We start from the raw sequence: 6000 nt of genomic DNA on the forward strand, positions 1-6000 counted from the left end.
CTTGAAATTCTTGGATGCTTGAATTTATTTAAAAGTGAGGCACTGAAATGCTGGTTGGAAGCTCTTTTGAATTGTCAACCAGGAGAATTCTCTGTAGGGACTATGCCATTTTATTAGAGGACTCCTGAATCAAAGTCTGTAGGTGTTTTTGTTGGCTAAGCCTCCCTGAGTGGAGTCCTTTAATCCCCTTCCTTTTGGCACAGGCCTGACCACCAGAACTCTGGTAGCAGTAGTGGGGAGGGAAGGCTTGGGGGACCGTCACACCCCAATATGTAGACTTTGACTTATTTTTTTTAGTTTTGGCATGATGCTATATCCCACTTACCTCTGCCTGGCATTCCAATTCCAGAACACCTCTGGTTCAAGTTCTTCAGAGAGGAAACATTCATATTTTGGTCAAGGACATGGAAGTGGTAGTAGCCTGGCTGGACAGATCAAGGAGGAAATCTGGAGATTTGGCACTCTCTCCATGTCTCTATGTCTCTGTCTCTGCCTGTCTCTCTGTCTGTTTCTCTCTCTCCTCTTAAGCCTTACCCACACCTTTGCCTTCAGAGGTACCTACAATTTCTGAGCATTTCTGCAAGTCAGTGTAATGAGTCAGCTTGCTCATTATTGATTTGCCCTCTGCAAGCTGAGTTTTCAGCCAATTATCTTTCTTCTATGAGCTTTCCAACTTTCAAAAACTTTTAACCATTATTCTGTGATGTCACTTTTGTTCTTTTAAGTTTATCACCTATCCCACTTAAAACATGTTCACTGTAATTATAATAGAATATTAGGAAGAGTAAGTAGACTTAATGCATATTTCAATCTGCCATGTTTAACTGGATTTATCATCACTTGACTCAAAGAGATTAAAAACTTATGTAAGGGCATACAGCTCAGTAAGTAGCATGGCTGAAATTTCAACCTTCTAGGAAGGAGGGAAAAGGAAGATAAAGGAAATCAGGATTGAGACTCTGCATGATGTCGGGTTAGAGAATGACATGTAATGGAAAGATGAGTTGGTCATGGAAGGTATTGCTGTGAAACATGAAATACGGGTGAGGGACAGCAGCGTGTAGTATCCTTGAAAAATGATTTTGCCTGAAGTCTCCCTTCTCCCTTTTATTTGATTCTCTTTCCATCTTTTCTTTGTCTTCCATGTCCTTTCCTCCATGAACATGAACACATGCCAGGATCAAGGCTAAATCCTGGAGACACAGTGATTCATAAGACAGAGTCATGCCTGTCTTCAGGAAGCTCACAATTTCATGGAATTAAACAAAATGTGCAGCACTTTGAAGAGAGACATGGACACCCTCTTTAACTGGCAAAGCAGTCAGCTCTTCTAACCACTACCAGAGTTCTTTGTTCTTTGACTCATTTGTCCTTCATGTCAATATCATCTTTGTCACCACAATCATATTATGAACATTGAACTAGTCATAGAAATTCTACTATTTGCCTGGTAGCATGGTAGATCATATGTGGCTTATTCAATTCTCACAACAATCCAGCAAGGTAAGTATTATCAGCTCAAGAACACTGATGCTTACAGAGAGTAACTCACCCAAAGTCACCAGTAAGCAAGGTTTCCTAGTCTGCCCCCTTCCTCTGACTTTAAACGTCCCTTCTCTGCGCCTCTTTAGTACCCAGTAATGGGCCTTGTCATTGTGCTTAGCCATCATCAATTTAAATGTTTTAAAATTTGTATATATTCTAGATTTTGTGCTCCCAGGAACTATTCCTTACTTATCTCTGTATGCCTAATGCCTAACTCAGTATCTGGCACAGGGTTAGAACTCATTTAATAAATAAATGTTTACATAAGGCAAAGTCAGGATTGGAACACAGATTTTTCTAATTACAAAGCTCATGCCTTTCCATTGTGTGACATTTTCCTCCACTTGAGGCTTTCCCTCCTCAGTGTTCCTTCTCCTCCTTATTAGCAAAGGTTTATCTTTCACCCACTCTTACCTTCTGCCCTATAAATGCTGAGCCCCTACTGACAATAGTCTTCTTTTCTTTGGGAAGACTTATGATTAAATCAAAAATTATAGGCACATCTTTTTCAAAACCAAATAAATGCCTTTTGAAAAAAATCCCTCATTGCCTTCAAGTGCCATCACAGCACCAATGTGAGCAACAGAACAAAGTTTTTGTTATAAATATTTACTACATTATGGACAGAGACTTAGGATTCCATCTGTTCTATGGGATTTTCATTTTAGTAGAATCTTTTGAAACCAGATCTGCAAATCATTGTTACCATTGGCCATGCATGGAAATATCTTGCTTAAACAGAACCTTGTGTTCAAATGGCATCTGTTTTGAACCTTTAGTTTGTCTACACAGAGCTGCAGAAGGTAACAAAGATAAGCAATGGTGGGAAACTGACTCATCAACAGTCAATCGAGAGGTTGCCTTTCCTGGAAAACTCTCCACCAGTCAGTCCCCAGGTGAAAACAGATGGAACTGGTGCGGTAGGAAGACCCTGCTGCTTTTCTCCAATTCTTTGCCAGGCTCTTTCCCTCCACCAGGCATATCAACTCTTGCTTATGGAGGCAGAAGAGCAGAGGAACAGATCTGGAGCCTGGGGCCACAGAGGGCTGGGTTATATTCTGGCTGTGTGTTTGGAAACTGTGACCTTGGCAAATTTGAAGCATCTGAGTCCTAAATCTTCATTTCTCATCTGTAAAATAGGAATAACAGTGTTCTAAAAACTAAACAAAAGAACACATATAAAACAGTAACACACCTTCTGGGCAGATAGTGATTGGGCAATGACTCTTCAGTCCCCTTGAAAGGAAATAAAGAATCACACATAGAGATGCCATGAATCCCCCCTCCCCCAAATACCCTGATTCAGTGTGGGGTCTGGGCACCTGTATATCTTAAAAGTGTCCCAGAGAAATCTAAGTGGAGAATCACTGCTTTAAGTGAGGTTTGGGCCAGCTTTCTCAGCTGAGGAAAACTTTTGGCTTCCAATCTGGAATTAAACTAGAGTATCAAGTTCAGGATGTAGCAAGCAATATCACCCTCTATTTATAAAGCATTTTACAATAATTATGTTTATTCTTTCTATATCCTTGATGACAAGTGTGGCTTTATGAGCCATACTTTCTCCTTGAGGACACAAAGATAAAAAGATTAGCTTGGAATGCCAATGACAGCAGCAGGACTGGAATCCAGAACATTTATTATCTACCATAACTGAACTCTAGCAGAATGACTGTGGAGAATCTAAATAATTTACTGCACTAAAAACTTTGTCAAATCAGGCTCATGATTTATGGTTTAGTAGAATATTATCAGTTGGCCACACTGAAAAGCAAACTATCAATCTCAGTGATTTATATTTAAGAATAAGTTGAAAGTTTCAACCATTTATGGAAATTAAGACCTGATCCTCCAACTGACATTTTTAATGGTGATAGATCCAAACTCAGAGGTATGCACAAGAGAAAGAAAATTGTACCAAATATAGGTTTCTAGGTACAAAATATGGAAATGCTAATAAGAGATCCTAGGAAATTCCAGAAGTTTTTACTTAAATGAGAAAGTTAAAGTGTGCTTTAGTAACTGACCGGGAAGCTCTTCACTCAAGCTGCCAATTTTATGCTGAACTCAATGTGAGTTTAGTATTTCATGTCTTGTTTTCACAACTGCTTTATGTAAAACACCCAAATTAGAAAAACAACAACAGACCAGTTATCTAGACACTATCATCTGTTGGAAATTTTGTTTAAATGTAATTTGTTCCCCATTCTTCTATCAAATAGATGAAAAGCATGGAGACAATGTACAACATTGTACAAAACTCGTTTGCTAAAGGTTTAAAGAGGCTAAAAGAATCCGAATAATAAACCTCTTCCTGTAACACAATTATCTTTCAATGTTGCTTTTATGCATTCTTCCTCAGTGCCATGTAAGGCGGTAAAGAATATAGCGCTCACCACTCTAGGTGTTCCAGCTTTAATTTTTGCAATGAAATATCATGAACTGTGTCATAATATAGAGGCATTTAATTAGAGTCATTTACCACATTGTAACTCACCAATGATTTTTGCATTCAGCATGTTTCAAACAGCTGAGCTTTAAAAATGCAGAGATTTGTTCACCACTAAATATCCATGGGCCTCTGCAGCTGCACAACCCCTAAATATGGTTTGCACATGTGGCTTAATGACTCCTCAGAAGCAAGATAGAACCAAGGAAATGGCGGCCAAGAAATATACCCAACTGGAAAGGGAGTTAACCCAACCATGAAAGTGGGACCCCGCAAGGCTGGAAGACCTCAGAAGAAGCCTGAAGGAAAGCAGGCAGCGAGCCAAATGGAAAGTGGGCCCTGGGCCTTGGGTGAATGTAATGTGTGCTCCTATCTCTTTTATCTTGGGTTCCTATGGACCTCCTCCTACAGAGGCTATTTTCTACAGAGGCATCCTCCACCAGTCCCAGGCACAGGTAGGAATGGCAGAGTGAGGCCACAAGATGGATCAAGCTGCCATTTCTAGCTCCCTTACCATCTGCTCCCATGGCAATCCCCTCACCTCCTATTTGACATAAAATTCCCAATGTTGAGGTTACTCCCCTAACATCAGTGGGATAGGGAAGGCAATTGTTACCAGAAGGAAAATGATACTCTCCCTGAATTTCTCCGTTTTTTCTGAAATGTATTTCCTCCCCAAGAATAAAATTTTTAAAAGATATGAAAATCCTATTAATTCCACAGTGTAGATATAAGTACTGTTAGCCCCATGAAGTTGGTCTTCTCAAGCCCTTATTCTTTATAAAAACATCCTTCGACGTATACTTTATGCATATCTATTATCATGTCCTTAGGATACAGCCCTACAGGGGATTTCACTGGCTCAGATGCTATGCATGTTTTAAATCTTTTTGATAAATATTACAAAACTGTCCTCTAGAAAACTAATTATTTTATATATGCATTAGAAGAACATGTGAGTGACCATTTCCTAACACATTTGCTTACAGGGAATATTATATTTAACTCGAGAGGTAGAAGTCATTTCATAGTTGTTTAAATTCACATTACTTTAACATTCCCCATGAATTTTCACTTCCCATTCCCACCCCCTCAGGGGTTGGTCCTCAAGGAGACTCACTGAACATCCCCCTTTCTCTCAGGCTGACATTTTCAGAAAGGATCTACTGCAGAATGAAGGAGAAACAAGGGGAAATAATTATTGAAAATTAAAACAGCATAAAAATACTCATATGTCTGAAGACCAAGCTGGGAATTTTGGAATACTTAAGAGCTTCCCAAAAATCTGCACCCCATCTCGCATGGATTCCTTCCTTCCCAGCTCCCAGGCTCCCTGTGTTTCCTGCCCTATAGAAACAGACCGTCAGAACACTTTCTTTGCGAAAATAACACAATTGCTCAAAGCTAATTTATGTTGCTGCCCCACATTTCCCAAACTCCTAGAAGTCTGCCCTCTCAGTTATGGTGTTTCTGTATTTTCTGGGTCAAAACTTTAAACACTTGCTTTGATTGAGGATTTTTAAATGTGGGTCTTTATAGTTACAAACATTAGTTAAACTTTGAAATCACACTTGGTTCCATACTTAACTAAGGATCTCTGTTTGAGAAGAATACTGAGAAGAATACAATTACATGAAATTTTAAAGAAATTCCAAATACAGGTACTGAAGGAAATCCCAGAAATTCCATATCTTGAAGGAAAAAGCCATGAATCAATATCTGAATATATGGCTTGCTATGTAAGAGAGAGCTATACTTAGAAGGCATGGTCTGTGGTCAAAGTGAACATCTGCTTTTACATAGGGTTGGGGAAGGTGAGAGTGTTTAGGAATTGGTTGCGTCTGTGTGGAAGCAAGGTTACCAGAGTGAGAGTCTTGCTGATTGGTTGACTAGCAGATGCTTGCAGTTGTCACTGATTGGCTGACATTCCTAAGAATGTTTAATGGAGTTGTCATCGATCAAATGGGTTCTGGTGAGTGTTCATGGTTTCCAACTACCACCAAAGAACA

This window comes from Phoca vitulina, unplaced genomic scaffold, assembly GCF_004348235.1.
Source record: "Phoca vitulina isolate PV1807 unplaced genomic scaffold, GSC_HSeal_1.0 scaffold24, whole genome shotgun sequence".
Taxonomy (NCBI): domain Eukaryota; kingdom Metazoa; phylum Chordata; class Mammalia; order Carnivora; family Phocidae; genus Phoca; species Phoca vitulina.